The following is a 16932-nucleotide window of genomic DNA, read 5'->3' on the forward strand; positions in this document are numbered from 1 at the left end:
ATCTGGAAGACAAAGACTTTGAACTAGGGAGATTGGTCCCAGACTGAAAGGGAGGCCGGTCTGCGTATTGAGGAACTGTAAGCTGCCGGTAATATCTGCTAGCGTGAGAGACTGCTTGATTCAAACTTAGTCTGTTACCTACTTCTTAGCTAACCAACTCTGATCTCTATGCCTGCATCTTATAATCACTTAAAATCTATCTTTAGTTAATAAATCTGTTTTATATTTTACCTGAAACAATGTGGTTTTTGTTGAAGGCCTTGGGGATTCTCAGCTTGTATTACAAAGACTGGTCCATGTCCACCTTCCTATGAAGAAGTGGTGAACTAAGTAATGAGCTTGTACTGTCCAAGGGAGTCTTGAGCAGTGTAAGATGGTATGTTTCTGGGATGCAAGGCTGGGGGCTGGGATGACTGGCTGGTGCCTCTCTGTGTGTGATTCATGAGTGGCTCAGGGAGCATTCATGCAATTTAGTTGGGTGGGTGGCTCCACATGTTGATGGCTGAGTGATCACAGCACCTGGAGGGATTTTGCTGCTTGTCACTGGCACAGCATTGTGTGAGATAACAATCCAGCCTGGGCTAAAGGAGCCCAGTGGTCCCACACTGTTCCAGGTTGTACCCCAAGAATCCCATCCCAGCCTCATTTAAAAGACTCTCAAAATATTGTTTCCACGTCTCTTTCACTTGTTTAGGTGTTACTAGAAGTCTTCCCTGCTTATCCTTTACAAATGGTGTTGCAATACCACCCTCATTTGTGTCTCATTGGAAGTTTCAGAAATTTTTTTCCATTGACTTTTTCAAAATTACACAGTGGCTATAGATCTTTTTGCCAGCCAGCTGTGGATAGCTGACAAGCTCGGTGCACAGGTTGTCTAGGACACTCTGGCCTTCTTCCCTGCTCATTTGGCAGCTCACTTTGCTTCTTTGTATTTGCTGTCATTTGCACTCCATAGGTTCATTTCTTTTACACGCCATTTTTTTATTTCAGATTGCAACCTGCACTTCATTGGTCCACCGCCATTCCCCTGTTTCATTTGGTTTCCTCACAAAACTCTTCCATCACTGCAGTCCACGTTCCCTTGAGATGGTTCCACTCCTCTTCAGCTGGTGCCAAATCTATTTCCGGATACCTATCCTGGACTGTCTGCATAAACTTCTCTCCACACTTCCCCTTAACTTCCTGTACTTCAATCTTGTTTCTTTCTAGCTTATTTCCCACCTTGTCCAATGCTCTACTGCAGCTTTTGCCACAAGAGGCTTGTGCTGCAGCACTAACGTCTCAGTCGGTATCTCTTTGTAGTCCATAAGTCAACTCCTCCACTGAGATTTCCTTACCAACATCAGTCTGGCATATGTTTCCACCATTGATGTACATGACCACATGACTGATTGTAATAGGGCTGCCACCTACTGCCTCCAAAACACCCGCTTCTGGCCAAGGGTGCCACTGCAGTCCCCTGCCTCCGTTTCCCCCTTCTTCAGTGCTTCTTAACCAAATTCCACATTCCAAAGGTAATTAAACATTCCCCACTTGGGGGTCCAATTTGTCTAGTCCTCATGTCCACTGGCCATCCAGACCCCAACCCAATTTCAGTGTGTCTCTACTGTTAATAGAAAATAACACAAAGTCTTTCAAAATAGAACACAAACTCACACAGTGCTCACCCCAGTTCTGCTGGGCACAGCCTCTCCTCCCTGAAGCCCTGTCGTTGTGTCCCCAGCACCTTCCTCCTGGAGTTTGGCATTCTTCACTGGCCTCTCTGCTGATGCCTCCCCCTCTTCAGGCTCTACAGGAGCCTTCTTACTATCTGCATGTGTAGCCATGCTTTCCGAGACTTTTTAAAGTTTGAAAATATAATTTCCCCCCTTCCTACAGCTTCCTGCTGCTTTTATACTGGAGTCACCTGATTCTGTTGGAGCTCATTCTGCAAGCAGGGTTGCCTACCCCTAGCTCTCCAGCTATTTTGCTTTTGGGACCATGTATTGGCTATCACCCATTGGTGAGCAACACATATGTCTAGTACCACTTTCCCTTCCTCATGCATGGTGCCTATGGTGAAATTTCCTAAGCATATGTCATACCCCCTTCTTTTCTTGCCTGTGTGTTCATTGATATCACCCAGCACCAAGAGCAGCACCTCTGGCCTCTGGTGCTGCGGTATCCACTAATGCCCACAAGTTGGAACCTCTCCTTTTCTTTGTTGCATCCTTGCTGAGGTGCATATGCTGATATCACAAACAGAGCATACTCTTTAACTTGGTCTCATACAGCCATGAGTCTGTCACTTAGTCTAAAAAGTTCAGTCACCATCTTCTTCAACTCTCCTCTTACTGCTCTGACTTCATTATGGTCCCCTTAGTCACCCATGGAGAAGAATTTACAATTTAAGACCAACGCCTTCACTATGTTCCCAGTCTATCATGTTTCCTGTAGGCACAAAACATAACTACCTCTCCTTACCATCATATCAGCTACTTCCATGCCTTTACATGTCAAACTGGATACATTCATTGTTGCTGCTTTTATGGTATGAGATTTCTTTGCTGTGCAGGCCACTGCTTTTTGTTTGACTCTGCTCCTACTGCTAGTCCCCTGAGTCTAGAGAACTGTTTAGATGCCAGCCACCAGAAATCTTACTGGGCTAGGGCTACCAGGCTGGAGGTGAACAAACTTCTGGTATAGGGCTAAGATACCCTCCCACCATTAGTAGTAGTCCCTGGAGGAGAAGCATACAGATTAGTCTCATCCCTCCTCATAACCGGTATCTACTACTGCTCTTTGGTAACTTGTCAAAAGGAAGAAACTGCTTGCACCAATGTATTTCAGCGTGCTAAAAGAGCAACATGGATGTTGGAAGGTTGGGTGGCAACTTGAGCTCTCAAGCCCACCCACCCTTGGGTCTGGGCTCAGGTAGCTAGCCCAAGTCTCTGTTGGAACCACAATGTCCACACTGCTACATTTAGTGTGCTAGCTCAAGCTGAGCTAGTGTAAGTCGGTCTACCCAGGCTGGGAGGCTCGCTCTCAGCTGCAGTATACACATACTGTTAGAGCACATCTACCAGATTGGGCCCTGCACAAAACACAGCTGCTGGAGGAGGGAGTGATGGTATTTTATACAAAGTGGAACAGCTTCAACAAGAGAAATTAAGAGGCATTCACCCCAGAATATCCCATAGCCCAGTGGTTAGGGCATAAATTATAAATAAATGGAGATATCCTATCTCCTAGAACTGGAAGGGACCTTGAAAGTCATCAAGTCCAGCCCCCTGCCTTCACTAGCAGGACCAAGTACTAATTTTGCCCTAGATCCCTAAATGGCCCCCTCAAGGACTGAACTCATAACCCTGGGTTTAGGAGGCCAATGCTCAAACCACTGAGCTATATCTCCCCCCCAGATCCCTAAGTGGCCCCCTCAAGGATTGAACTCACAACCCTGGGGTTAGCAGGCTAATGCTCAAACCACTGAAATATCCCTCCCATTCAGTGAGCTGGGAGTTAGGAGAGCAGGATTCATGTCCCTACTTTACATCAGGTAGGGTGGGGATTTGATCCCCCATCCTGGGTCAGGGCTCTAACCACTGAGATATTTGAAATAAGGGGGGCTCTTCCTCCCCCTCCTTGATTTTTCTTGAAAAAGGGCTGACCTGGCTTAGGTGAAATCCAAGTGGGGGGTAGGGGGAAGTCTGCCTTTGGCCCAGAGTAAGGTGCTTAATGCCTTTTGAAGGTGGGACTTAGGCCCCATTCCTCGCCTCAGCATTTACCACTGGCCAGTTTAGGCAGCTCCCTGGCTTTGGTGAATCCCTATTTTAGGCTTAATTCTCCCCATGCATTGGACAATGAGCCTTGGCACCTAACTCAAGGTTGTGAATTCTAGTAGGCAGCAGGGCACCTAACAGTTCAGTGCTGCAACGCTCAGCCCTAAGTCCCCCTTCTCCCACCTTTGCCCTGTTGCACATACATATGCATGCTCATCCTCCTGCACATAGGAGCACGTCCTTGTCCCAGAAGATATTTTTCTCATTATCTTTTCCTTCACTCAGATATTTACAAAAGTTAGAGGTGAAAATGAAATAATGGACTCAATTCTCCCTCACACTTGTGCAGCCCCGTTAAGTTCAATGGAAACCCACAGGTATAAGTGAAGGGAGAATTTAGCCCATGACATTGGATCATCCAGTCTATCTCCCTGCTAACGTACGATTGTTCCTCACAGTACATTTTCTAGTGTTATTTCCAGTCTAATTTTAAATGTCCTAAGTTTCGGACATTCTTACTTTTTACTTCTCCTTGTTTTAATTATAAGCTGCCTATTTACCTGAAATAACCTTCTGTAAAAACAAAACAAACAAAGAAAAAACAAGGAGGCAGGATGGTCTTTAAAAAACAACTACAGAGCAATCAAGACCTCGTCCATTGACCGGTTTCTTTTTTGTTCTTGAGACACATGTGTAACCTGGTTAGACCTGTTTTGTTTGAGCACTAAGGTGTGAGTTGGCCGTATGCAAATGTTTACAGTCTTTCTTTTCTTTCCTCTCTCTCTCTTTTTTTTTGTTATTGCTGCAGACCCAATCAAAAGAACAGGAAGTGACCTAAGGAATTCCCCCATTGGCTGACTAAATGTTCTGCAAAATGTTTTAAAATTAATATCACATTCATTTATCATCACTCCTGTGAGGCTTTTGAAGTGCTAACCTAGCACCTGTGTTTACTTAACACCTGCCATTCTCTAGACAGCCTTCTCATTGCCTCCGCTAAAGGATTTCCCCTTCAGAATCAGCAGCTAAATGAGGTAAGATTTTTTTAACTTCCTTTTGAACGAACACCATTGAGGATAAAAGAGTGCAGAAGTGTGCACAGGAATCGCTCCCACTCAACACACATCTCAGACCCTTTTTCCCCACTTTGAAACTGCCACTAACCTCTTTTAATCAAAAGCTTTTGAGCAATAAAATAATAAATGATTTTACTCTCCTGTTTTGAACCTGCATCCTGCCCTTGCTTGTGTTTAAAAACACACTCCTACTATCTGTTTTCTTAGGGACAGATCAGCCAGACATACTAACTTTGAATAGTCCCACTGATTTCAATGGGGCTACACATGGGAGTAAAGTTCTATACTCACTGTGAGTAAGGTGGTAGCATCTGCCCCTTAGTTTTATGAGGGTGGTTTTTATAATAATGTATTTAATGATGTTTTGGGGCCTAACTGTGTCACCTTTAGTGACATTAAGTAATATTTTTATCCCCTGCGTAACTGCAGTCAAATCAGTGGGGCTACTTATTTAATAACGTACCACTCAATGTGAGCAAGGGTAGTAGAAGCAGACCCTTTAAAACTGACTGTTGAAATTGGCATGGAGTCTCTTTAGTGTCGCAGCATGTGTAGGCACTATACAGATAAAATGATCTTGCTGTTTTTATAGTAGTGATGGTGGTAATTACGAGGATGATAAAAAATCCTACCTAGCTCATGTTTTGCTCAGTCCTTGCTCAACTAAAACTCCCACTGGTTTCCATTGGGGTTATATCCTAAAGTCCTTAGCCCCTTCCCACTTAAAACTCTTCACTGAAGTCGATGCATGTTCTGTGTGAGTAAGGACTCAATAAAATCTCAGTAAAAGGCTTTAAGAATTCAGCTCCAGCAGTTTTGCCTGTTGTATTCCCATTGACTTCAATGGTAGTTACACTTGAATAAATACAGCGTATGCTCTTTAAGGTTTAGCCCATAGCAAGTAAGTATTTACTAAAGTCTGTTGTAATATTTTAGTAGAAGACAGTGCACTGATTTTTACAGCAGGGCTGATCAGGAAATGACACTGAAAGTACAGAGTAGCAGTAATACATTTACTAGTATTTCACTGCTTGAGAGATTTGAAATATTATTTGTGGACCTCCTGGATATATATGTATATATATTCGCTTGTGTCTATACCATATGTTTGAATTATTTTACCTAAAAAAGACATATCACATTGCCTTTCCATTTAAGTTTAAAGTGCATCCAGCTTCTTCGTTTTGTTCATGGGCTCTGGAAAACAGAAACCAGTTCATAATGATAAGAATTATACAATAGCTAACTATAAAGTAAAACTGGTTTAGTTAACACTTATTGTTCTAGCTTTTGGTATATGTGCCTATATTCAATGTGTCTATCTTCTAGCAGTATTTCTTTTAATTTGTGAATAGTCCTGGTGGGATAATGGATCTGTTCTGAGTGCTGTTTCGTTGGTAAATTTGCTGGTAGCAGTTTAAGCCAGTTTTCTGCTGTAAACTTTGCATTTTATAGTTACCAGAGTTGGAGAGCAGAAAAGACCTATTGTTAAAATAAGACTGACAGCCAAAGAAAACAGTTGCAATTAAAGTCTTCAGATAAATATGACAAAGATGTTAAGCAACAAATCTCACCATAAAATGTCAATTTCAGCCTAGAGTTTCAATAGGCTGTAGCAGAGCAGACTAATCCTTTGTTTTTCCCACATTGAGACATCATGACAAATTAGGCAGTTGTGACTCAGCCCTTTCAGCGTTAGAAAGCTTTGAGAGAGAAACAGCATTTCACAGCTAGTTATAGGGTGGCAAGAGTTCATATTATTCTAGTTGTGGTGGGATCTTATAATAGAGCATGGTCCAGTGAGCACGGGAAATAACAGTTTACTACTGTGTAGGAACAATCTGGTGTCATCCCAGTCAATTAGGACATTATCGTAACATGATATTTTCTCAACACGGAGTTTTTATGAGTGAAAAGAAAGTTCTGTGTCCAGTTCTGGTCACCCCACCTCAAAAAGGATATAGTGGAACTGAAAAAAGATCCAGAGAAGGGCAACAAAGATGATCAAGGGTATGAATGCTCTCATACATGAGAGACTAAAAAGATTAGGGCCGTTCATCTTAGAAAAGAGACAGCTAAGGAGAATATGTTAAGGTCTATAAAATCATTAATGGTATGGAAAAAGGGTATAGAGAAATGTTATTTACCTTTTCATACAATAAAAAAACAACAGGTGTCACCTGAATTAATAGTCAGCAGGTTTAGTACAAACAAGAGGATGTACTTTTTCACACAACATGCAACTAACCTGTGGAATTCATTGTCATGAGATGTTGTGATAGCCAAAAGTAAAACTGGGGTGAGAAAAAGAACTGGAGAAGTTCATAGAGGATAGGTCCATCAATGTCCGCTAACCCAGGTGGTCAGGGATAGAACCCCAGGCTCATGAAGATCCTAAAATTGTGATTTTCGGACGCCAGGATTGGAAGATGAGTGGATCGTTCCATAATTGCCCTGTTCTGTACCCTCACCCTGAAGCTCTAGTACAGGCCACTATCAGAGACAGGATACTGGACAAGATGGACCATGGTCTAACCTAATATTATAGTTCTTATGTTCTTATGGACAGATAATTAGATATAGGAATTAGTTGAGAACTGTGAGAGAACAAATTCAACTCTAAAATCGTTCAGTTAACTGTAGAATCTTATTCAGCTGCTTTCATTCCCAATGAATAACCATGTAAACATTGGTACTCGTTGTGTCTGGGTGATATAGGAAGAGGAATTTAGGATGGAGATAAAAAATTAAAAACGAAACATCCAAAATCATAGATTAACAGAAATTAGAGATAAAAAAGCTTTGTCACTTTAGGTGAGCCATTCTATCTCCTGCCCAGCCAGAATTGTTCAGCATGTTACCCCATCCCACTTCAAATGATACAATCAAAACTATGAGGACACAAAATAAAGAACATAAAATAAATTAGGTGCGTTTTTTTTTCTAAAATCATGCTCATCATGCGGAAGTGAGCATCAAGGAGTTAATCTCAAAGCCGGGGACTAGGGGCAATATCTGAAGGAAGTCTTCAAGAGAGTGGAGATAACACTGCACACGTCCTGCACACAAATTTGAGTCTGATCATGGAAACTCTTCCAGACTCAGCTCTTGAGTTTACATTCCTCATGCATTCTCATGCGATCCCTATTAAAATATCCAAACCAAGGTAAGAGCCACATCCTTTAGTCATTCCTCAAACATATCTCCCACTGACTGCAAATTATATTGATGCGTTCACCTTTTCTGCTGATGATCCTGATCATTGCGATGTTTAGGGACTCAGACATATCTAATTGGTGCTTGAGCTCCTGAAGAAATGTAAGTGGAATGTGGTCTTTTTGAATCATGCTGGTAGCACACAATGCTACATAGTGTCTGATATGCCTTGGTTTGGAAGGTGGATGGCACAGAACACAACTGGCTGACTTAATATTGGTCAATGTGCCAAGACTGAGATATAATTAAACAGCTGACCACTAACCGATGTATTTCTGATGATAACAATGTAACTCCCCTCAGTGTGATTCCCTCAGGTCTTGCATTGCTCAATTTCTCTTCATGCTGCATACAGCTGAGGATTAGGTTTTCAGTTGTTGGTGAGAAAAGCATACAAGGAAAGGGATAACAGGCAGAATTTTCAATTATGAATTTTATAAATGGTTTGCTGAAAAGAAGGTTGTGTCACATTATGTTAAGATGTACTTGGTGCTAAAAAGAAATGTTGGTGACTTTAATATCTGTGCAGCTTGCAATACTGTAGTAACATTAAATTTGGGTCCAGTAACAGAACTTTTGGACAAAAAATGTATTGGATTTTGTTACTAATTTTAAAGACAGTGCAATATTATTTGTAAATCTACTGTTAGAAGAGTAGAAGGCCAATAGCACCAGTGGCAAAGCCCAATGGTTTCAACTGCTCAGTGATCCTGGAGCTTAAGAACTCTCAAAAAGCAGTAACACCAAAAGTATTTTCTTCTTTATTCTTGTCTCTGAGTTAAGCCTGTGCACTGACATGGCAGCCTGCGTATACCGAGGACCTCATCCAGTTCCCATTAATGTCAATTGTTTGAGGATTTACTGCATCACGATGTCAATGAGGGGAGTTGTGACAAGTAGCTGGGAGAAATTTTGTTGTCCAAAAAATGCAGACGTGGGTAGACCAGAACACTGTGTGAATTCATGTTGAATTTGCCAAATTGTTTGGATTTAAAAAAAAAATAGAAAAAAAAAATTTTGTTCTGACATTTTGGAAATGAAATGCTTCATTTTTTTAATTCTGTTTTGAAATATATTTTAATTTAATTAAAAATATTAAAAACTTTTTTGAAACTTTGAAAATGAAACTAAATGTTTTGTTCAACCTGAAACAATTTTATTTTTGACTTTTGGTTCACCAATTTTTGTTTTGACTTTTTCAGAATGGAGTTATTTGCACAGCTCTCGTGATAAGTACATGAATGCCTATAAAGATTTAGTAAAGAAATAATTTTGGTGGTAGTGGCACAGGGACAAGAAGAAGAAGAAGAAAAAAAGGTCCAAAACTAAAAAGGGAATTGGTTAAGGGCTAATTCAGCTTCCACTGAAGTCAATGGGAATCCCTCAATTTACTTTCATGGGAGTTGAATTGAGCCCTATTGGGGTGATCAATCACTATTAATGGCAATATTCAAATCAAGATTACCCAGGGCAGTAAAACAGTATTACTATGCAGCAATGGAAAGAGAACCTTTCCTAAGATCTATAAATCCATAAAAGAAATGGAAAGTCTCTGCCCACTATGCAGAAGAGACACACAGTGCTGTACTCACTTCTGAGCTGTTTGCTGTAATAATCAGTTCAGGTGCAATCAGAAAAGGCTCAGAGCCTAGAAATGTTTGTAAAAATTCATAAGCTATTTGAAAAGTCCCCTTTTTACAGTCAGAATAACAAAAATAATCATTTTCTGTTTTTAGATATTGCCCTACACTTCTCTGCACTTGACATTCAGTAAGTGATTATTTATATCACTGTATAATTACTTTTCTATTTAACAAAGCCATGTAAAATTGGCCAAGATATTGTAGCTAGAAAATCAGTGACTAGGTGCATGATATAATTATTCGTCCCAAATTGTCCTAATGATTTTTATCAAAATATATAATTATTATTACACAACAATATGAAAGGAGCCTGCCTTTTGTGTCTTTGTGATGTATTATCAAAGGATATCTGTTTCTGCAATTGACCAATAGATTGGAATGGTTGTGAAGGAGCCGCACTGGTATGTCAGGTACTGGGACATGCTATTAGGATATTTTCATCTTTCGCAGAGTGATTGCTGTTTGCAACACTCTGCAACAGATATTACTCATAACATTTGCAAGACATCAAATAAAAATATATCCTTTAGTGTTGAAAATTCCCACCAAACTCCTATTGCACAAAAGCAAAATGGTTGTGAAAGTCTGAATGAATGATGGGTCTGGTCTCTAGATAAATGATTTATCATTAAAAAAACGGATCAAAACCATGATGTCCAGAGTGAAGACAGACACCATCCATCCTTAACTTAGTGACTTATAGCTTTTTTTTTTTTGGGGGGGGGGGGACTGGACCTGTTTTATTCTGCTGATCTGATTGAATCAGTCCTTATGAGTTCCCTAAAAAGTGCTTAGCTCATCATTTTGGAATGTACTGCGCTGGTATGTATGACTCATGTTGCCCTCTAGTGGAAGAATGGATATAGGAACTCCTACGACTTCCTGGAGCAGTAGGAAGATGACTCTACTTAGGTGCTGCAAGACCATGGTTCTGGACCCAGCTTCCTAGTTGTAAAGGATTTATATAATCATTGTGCCTATTTCTGCAACACATAGCTTTACTATAGTATTACTCAAGAAGACATTTTATTCTAATATCTCATGTTAGGAAACAGGTATCACTGTAAGTGTGACAGCACAGTGAGGGTAAGTCAGTTCTTGGGATTTTCTAGGTAATGGTTTCCTGTTTTCAGGATCACTGATAGGTCAATGGCAGCTTGTTCTGATGATGCAATACTTTTATCATGAGTTTGATTGGTTGAGTGTGTTATCATTCAGTACCCTGCTAGGTGTATGCTGGCTTTGAGGGGTGGAATGTTGTGAAAGCCCGTCTGAACTGGTCTCTTGTGTAGAGAACATTCCATCCCTCCCTACCTGTAATTTCAGTTAATCTTGCTAGATAAAGCATAATCTTCCTAACTCACTTCCATACCGTAAATTTAATGCAGTGATTAGGGCACTGGAATGGGAGCCATGAGATCTGAGTTATGTAAGGTTTGCCAATGAACTCCTGTGTAACTTTAAGCAAGGCACTTTACCTCTATGCTTCAGCTTCACCATTTGTAATATTGAACTAATGATAGTTATCTTCCTTGGTAAAGTGCTTCATGTAGTTATGGAATATTATTCTAAAAGTCCCTCATCCCTTAATAGCTCAATGTTCATGCTCTTGGGGTGTCACCATTTCACTTGTTCTCCTGTCATCATATAGTCTGGATGGGACCTGAGGGTCAGAATTTCAAAAGGAACCTAAAGGATTTAGGCATCCAAATGACAGCGAATTTCAATAGAAATGGGTTGTCTAACTCCCTTGGGCTCCTTTGAGAATCCTGGGCTGGTTTTCTAATGTAGGAAGCACGATGAAAAGAACCCTTCTCTTTTGAAAACAAGTCCCCCAACATTTCAGGTCTTTATCCGTTATAAAGAAGCAAGAAAAGGGCGCAAGCTCAATCGGTTTCCTTTTCTGGTCACTTTTAAGCCCATTTTGGCTCATTTGACTTTTCATGGGTTTTGGCTGATGGAAAAGTACAGTGCCAAATATCTGATTATGGCACACTCCTTCTCTGGAAGCTGGGTTATTCTGTCGCCAAGCCCTATTATGAAGCAGCAGGGATTCATTCCAGAACTGAACGCATACATTTATATGGTAGGAAAAGCTCTATCGTCAAACCGGCCCAGGCTGTTGAGGCAGATGCCTTGCTTGCTCTTTTGTTTATATTCCAACAAATCAAAGCTGACCTGTAGTGTTATCGGAGTAGAGCAGCAGGTGCAAAAAAATAACTCTGCTGCCAACTCAAACGAAAGGGTAGGGCTAATACCCTCTGGGAGGTATAGTGAAGATAAGAGAAAGCCATGCCAGCAACTGAATTAACGGCTCTATTTATGGTGGGCTTTACCTTAACAACCTGCTCCCAGCCCTCTGTCACATAAACACTTCATTGTACTGTTTAATGCAGCCAGTGGTGAAATAAATGGAAACAGGATGGGGAGCACTCATAGCACCAGTTGAAGAGGAGGAGGGGGCTGTGTGGGAGCACTGTTTCCCAAAGCCAGGGTCAGGGTGGGAGGGGAAGCTGCCAACTGCTTTTTTGCAGAAGGTGGAGAGCTGCTCTTGCTCACCGGTCCCTCTTTCCTTATCCACAAAAGGAACCACAGAGGCAGACTCTTTAATGAGCCTTGGTGAATTTGTTTCTGGCTGGGCTTGACTGATGCAGGAGCATTTATGAGCTTTGTTGTGGCGTTAAGCTACAGACCTGCACTGAGCAGATACACTGCTGCGGTGCCTCAGGGGAGCACCAGGACATTGTGGCTCAGAGAGGCACCGTGCCTCTTGGAGCAGTCAGCCACACTGGGTGAATGCAGCGGCTGTTGCACCCCATGAGAGAGGGAAGCATATGCCTCTGGGCAGCCAGGAGGTGGGATGCCAGGCCTATGCTCCTGCCACTTCCTTGTGTTGTGTCTTTTGCTCTTTACACTGGAAAAATAACATGAGGAAACCACAGGGGCACAGCTAGGTCCCAAACAGCCATGCTTACTAAAGATATATAAACATGCCAGACCTACCTACATGCATACTGCTGCTCTGGCTGGTTTCTGGCAGCTTCTAGAACAGTGGTGCCCAACCTTTTCCTGTCACACCCGCCTTTACCAGTAAAGGAATCTGTCTGTTCCTCCACCCCCCTCCCATTACTGCAAGTTTGGGCTGAAGGCGGAGCTGGGGACAGAACTGGGGATGGGGGAGGAGCTAGTACTAGAGCTGCCTTGGGGGCAGAGAGGGAATGAGGGCACAGCTGGGCCAGGGCTGGGCTGGGGCTGGAGCTGGGAGCCATGGTCAGGAGCTGGGGCTGGGAGCTGGAGCCAGGAGTGGGGCAAGGAGCGGAGCTGGGGTTGGGGGCTGGGAGCAGAGCCATGGCTAGCACCGGAGCTGCGGCTGGGGCTGGTGGGAGGGGCCAGAAGCTGAGCTGCAGCTGGGGCCAGAGCTGTGAGTGACTGTGGCTAGGGCCAGAGTGGAGCTGTGGCCAGGGCCAGAGAGGAGCTGGGGGCAGAGCAGGGTCTGGGTGGTGCTCCCTCCCCAGCTCTCCAAGGGGACTGGCCCAGGCCCTGCTGCACTCCCCACATGTTCCTCTCTGCACCCGTAAGGGGGTGCACCCCGCAGTTTGGGGACCACTGTTCTAGAACATGAGTACCATTAGAATGCTCTCAGACTATTTAAAGGGATACTATCCTGTTCCTATACACTCTACCCTGCAACACACTGCATACTTTGTGGTGTCCAGTACCCCACAGGAGAGGAGCAGGACTGCAACTTAGGCCAGGCTTTGAGCTAGAAGAACCTCTGAGACATAATCTAGCCCTCAGAAAGTTTCTTGTGAGGGCTGAGAATTGCAAGTTTACAGACAGCCCTATACACTGATTAGATCTGCTGCCCCAAGTGCTTGTGGGAAACTCCCCACTGTCAAAATCCCTAATGTCACCAGTTTATGCCATCTCCTTCTAACTCTCCTCTGCTGTAATACTGACAGACAACTGTGATCGGATAGTGAAAAGGCAAGGGGTGAGCTGTGATCAGTGTTATCACAACTTATCACAACTGAGAATTGTGCTCACAGCTAGTCTATGCAAAAACATCCTACGATCACATCCTTTCTGATCCTCCACTTCCCTGCCCACTGGTTTGTTTCACCCAACTCTCGCGTCTAGTCTTTTAGACTGTAAGCTCTTTGGGGCAGGGACTGTAATTTACTATCTATTTGTACAGTGCTTCGCATAATGAGATCCTGACTGAGTTGAAGCCTTAGGTGCTACCACTAGGTAAATAACAAAAATCATATCAATTTGTGTCATATCAAATTACAGAGCTAGACCCAGATTTGTAACACAACAAATTTCAGGGGTGCTTGGATCCAGAGTTTTACCTCTGCCTAGTATAAACATATGAGCTATTTTCAACATTCAGATCCAGATCCAGATTTGGAGATTTTGATGTGCTTCCCAAAATTTGGGAGTGTGCAAGGCTCTGAGATTAAAACTTTTTACACAATAAATAAGATTCTTCCCACCAACAGCAACCATTCTTCTCCGTTAAAGGGAAGAGAAAGGGAACGCTTTTCCCTTTCCTCATTCTGTCTAATTCTCATTTAGAAATGAACCCAGCAAAGAAGAAACCTCCAAGCAGAAGTTCTTACAGAAAGGGAGACTTGTAAAACAAAACAAAACAAAACAAATAAATAAATAAACCCACCCTCATTTTATTTGGGGCGGGGAGAGGGGGTGGAGGCATATAAGTAGTTTTACCACTGAAAATCAACCTGGCTTCACAACAAAAGAGAAGTAGTGATGCTGATGGTTAAAATATACTTCCCTATAAAATAGCCACTCACAAGGTGCACTGGGGTTTCAAAGGTTTTAACTGGTTGTTATGGCAGGACCACATATAAATCAGTTGTCTTGTCAGAGAGCGGAGCATCAATTAATCGTTCCAGTACCCTCCAGGAATAATAATACATAATCATCTTCAGTATTTGTTAGTAACTCAGTAGCTGTGCAGGATGCTTTAGCAATAGAAAAATAAGACCAGGCCCTTTCCCCCAAGGGACTTACACTTTAAACAGACAATACAATGACACAATCATAAAAATCACAGAGAGCAGAAAGATATAACGAGAAGAAAGTGGAGAAGATTTACAATATGATTGTAGATTTTTATTAGCTTGCTCTTTTCTATCTAATTACAGATATGTGGCCTGTCATGTTTCTAGCATAGTTTGGGGGATTTTTTTGCTCATTTTTGTATTACTTATTTTACATTGTTATCAAGGGAGTAGTTGAACCCGAGTGTAAATCAGTGGTAGAAGGATAAGGGAAAGAGAGAGAGAGTTCAAGAGGGGTTTGAAGGAGATGAGGAAGGTGACTAAGTTCACAGGAGGAGGGAGGATACTCCAGGTAGATATGAGAGGTGTGACGTTGCAATGGGAGAAAGAGGCAAAAGGAACATGGTGAGGGGGAAAATGGCTTCCCCTATTGTATAGCCCATTCTATGTCACTGAGACCAGATTGATACATCTGGCTGAAACTACTAAAAATTCCGGGAACATGGTTGACCCAAATTGTCATCAATTCTATCCCGAGACAACATGGGAGCCATATGTGCCAGTGAAAGTCCTGCTTTCCATCTCCAGTTATTTTTCCCTGCCTTTCTAGAGCTGGTCAAAATTTTGCCATGGAAATATTTTTTTGTGAGATTTTTTTTTTTGACAAAATGGAAGTTTTCACAAAAAGTGCCCATTTCGGGGGTTGGGGGGGGGGGGAGGGGGCGGGAGAAGAAAAAAATGTAGATGAAAATGAAAAAAAAAAATTCATTGACATTTTTCACAAGAAATAAAATCATTCCCTGACTGGCTCTAGTCCTTTCCCTTTCAGCTGGAGTACTACAAGTTCTCCTAATACACAGTGCTCCTGTACACAGAACTCCTTCTCCAGTAGAAGACACTGGCCCTTTCAGATGTGGGACAAATGACAATGTCTTGTATGTTATTAGAAAGCTGTGGAGGTGGGAGAAAGAGATTATATCTGAGCAACAAGTGACAGAGAAATGTGGATCCTAAACATTGGACCTTAGCTATATGGCAGGTTGCAGAACACTATTCCATCTGCCAAGGTAACATTATTGCTGGGGGACTGTAGAAGTAAATATTGCAAAACTGCCAGACCTCTCTTGTCTTTGGAGGTTTAGGGCTATATCCTACTGTCTAATACATATACCCTCTGAGATCCCTGTCAAGGGCAGTGCTTGTATTTTCTTCCGATTTAGGCAAAAGAGGTGTTTAAATTCTCTCTAACTACACTAACATACATCTTGAGCTCTGAGGCCAGCTCTTATGAAGTGTATGGATTGTGAAAAGGGGATAGAGGAAAATTAGAATATTGGACTATGAGCAAATAATAAAGTAATATTTCCTTTGCTCTATTAAAGTGAAACTCATGCTGTCTCAGAAAAAGGAGACTGAAGTATGGTTTTGTCTTCAGATTACGTAAACAGTGCTGGAGATAGACCCAAAGCAAAACCTCAGAATGAAGGAGAAGTGGACTTGGTTCCTAACTTTCCCACTCAGTCTCATCTTAGTTAAAAGACACATGCAAGATTTTAGAGTCCACCTGGATATGTTGAAACAACCATCACCTACACTTAGAGAAGTTGCCTCATACTACATCACAGGAGTCAGGTCTTTAAATTTGGTGGGACTCTTTTTATTAGTGATTTGCTTGTGTTTATAGCAATCATATCTGTGACAGTGTAAACATACTTAATGTTCCCCTTCTATTCAGATAGATTTTTTTTTGTCTTTAAGCTTACCTGCGTGTATAAATTTAATACACATGAAGCTAAAAACAAAAACACCATAACCCTTCCCCTCACACAACACAACCAAGGCTCAATGTTGAAAGAGGTCCCAACATAACCTTTGAAAACATCCACTGCTTTTGTTGCACACACAGACTTGGTTTTGTGCATACAAACAGCAACTCTATACACCAAAGAGGTAGTTAAATGTCTGACAACCGGATTGCAGTTGCATACATAAATATAGGCAAGAAAATTCTGTACTAGAATTGCTGCTATACAACAAACTGTGGGTGCATGTCCAAGGGCATGCCCATCCTGTAATCCTCCTTGCTGGCCAAGCATGGCTCTGGTGAGGCCTACCTCAGTTTCCCCTTCACCCAGGGCCCTTTGAAAAGTCTACTCCAGACAGTCAAACACTCCACCTACTGGGGTCCAATTTATTAAGTCCGGCACAA

The 16932-nt window shown here is 42.1% G+C and overlaps 1 protein-coding gene across 3 annotated transcripts in view; it reads left to right on the forward strand.

The window, feature by feature from the left end:
* The first annotated feature begins 4685 nt into the window (after positions 1 to 4685).
* EHF (ETS homologous factor) overlaps positions 4686 to 16932 on the forward strand; it is a 41283-nt gene continuing 29036 nt past the window's right edge. For 2 of the 3 annotated variants that reach the window (XM_054028721.1, XM_054028723.1), the window contains exon 1: positions 4686 to 4792. The gene's annotated coding sequence lies outside the window, so the exon portion shown is untranslated. Of the gene's footprint in view, positions 4793 to 9786; positions 9821 to 16932 lie in introns of all 3 variants that reach the window. The other variant, XM_054028722.1, reaches the window with a different exon arrangement.

This window comes from Malaclemys terrapin, chromosome 4 (assembly GCF_027887155.1).
Source record: "Malaclemys terrapin pileata isolate rMalTer1 chromosome 4, rMalTer1.hap1, whole genome shotgun sequence".
Classification (NCBI taxonomy): Eukaryota; Metazoa; Chordata; order Testudines; family Emydidae; genus Malaclemys; species Malaclemys terrapin.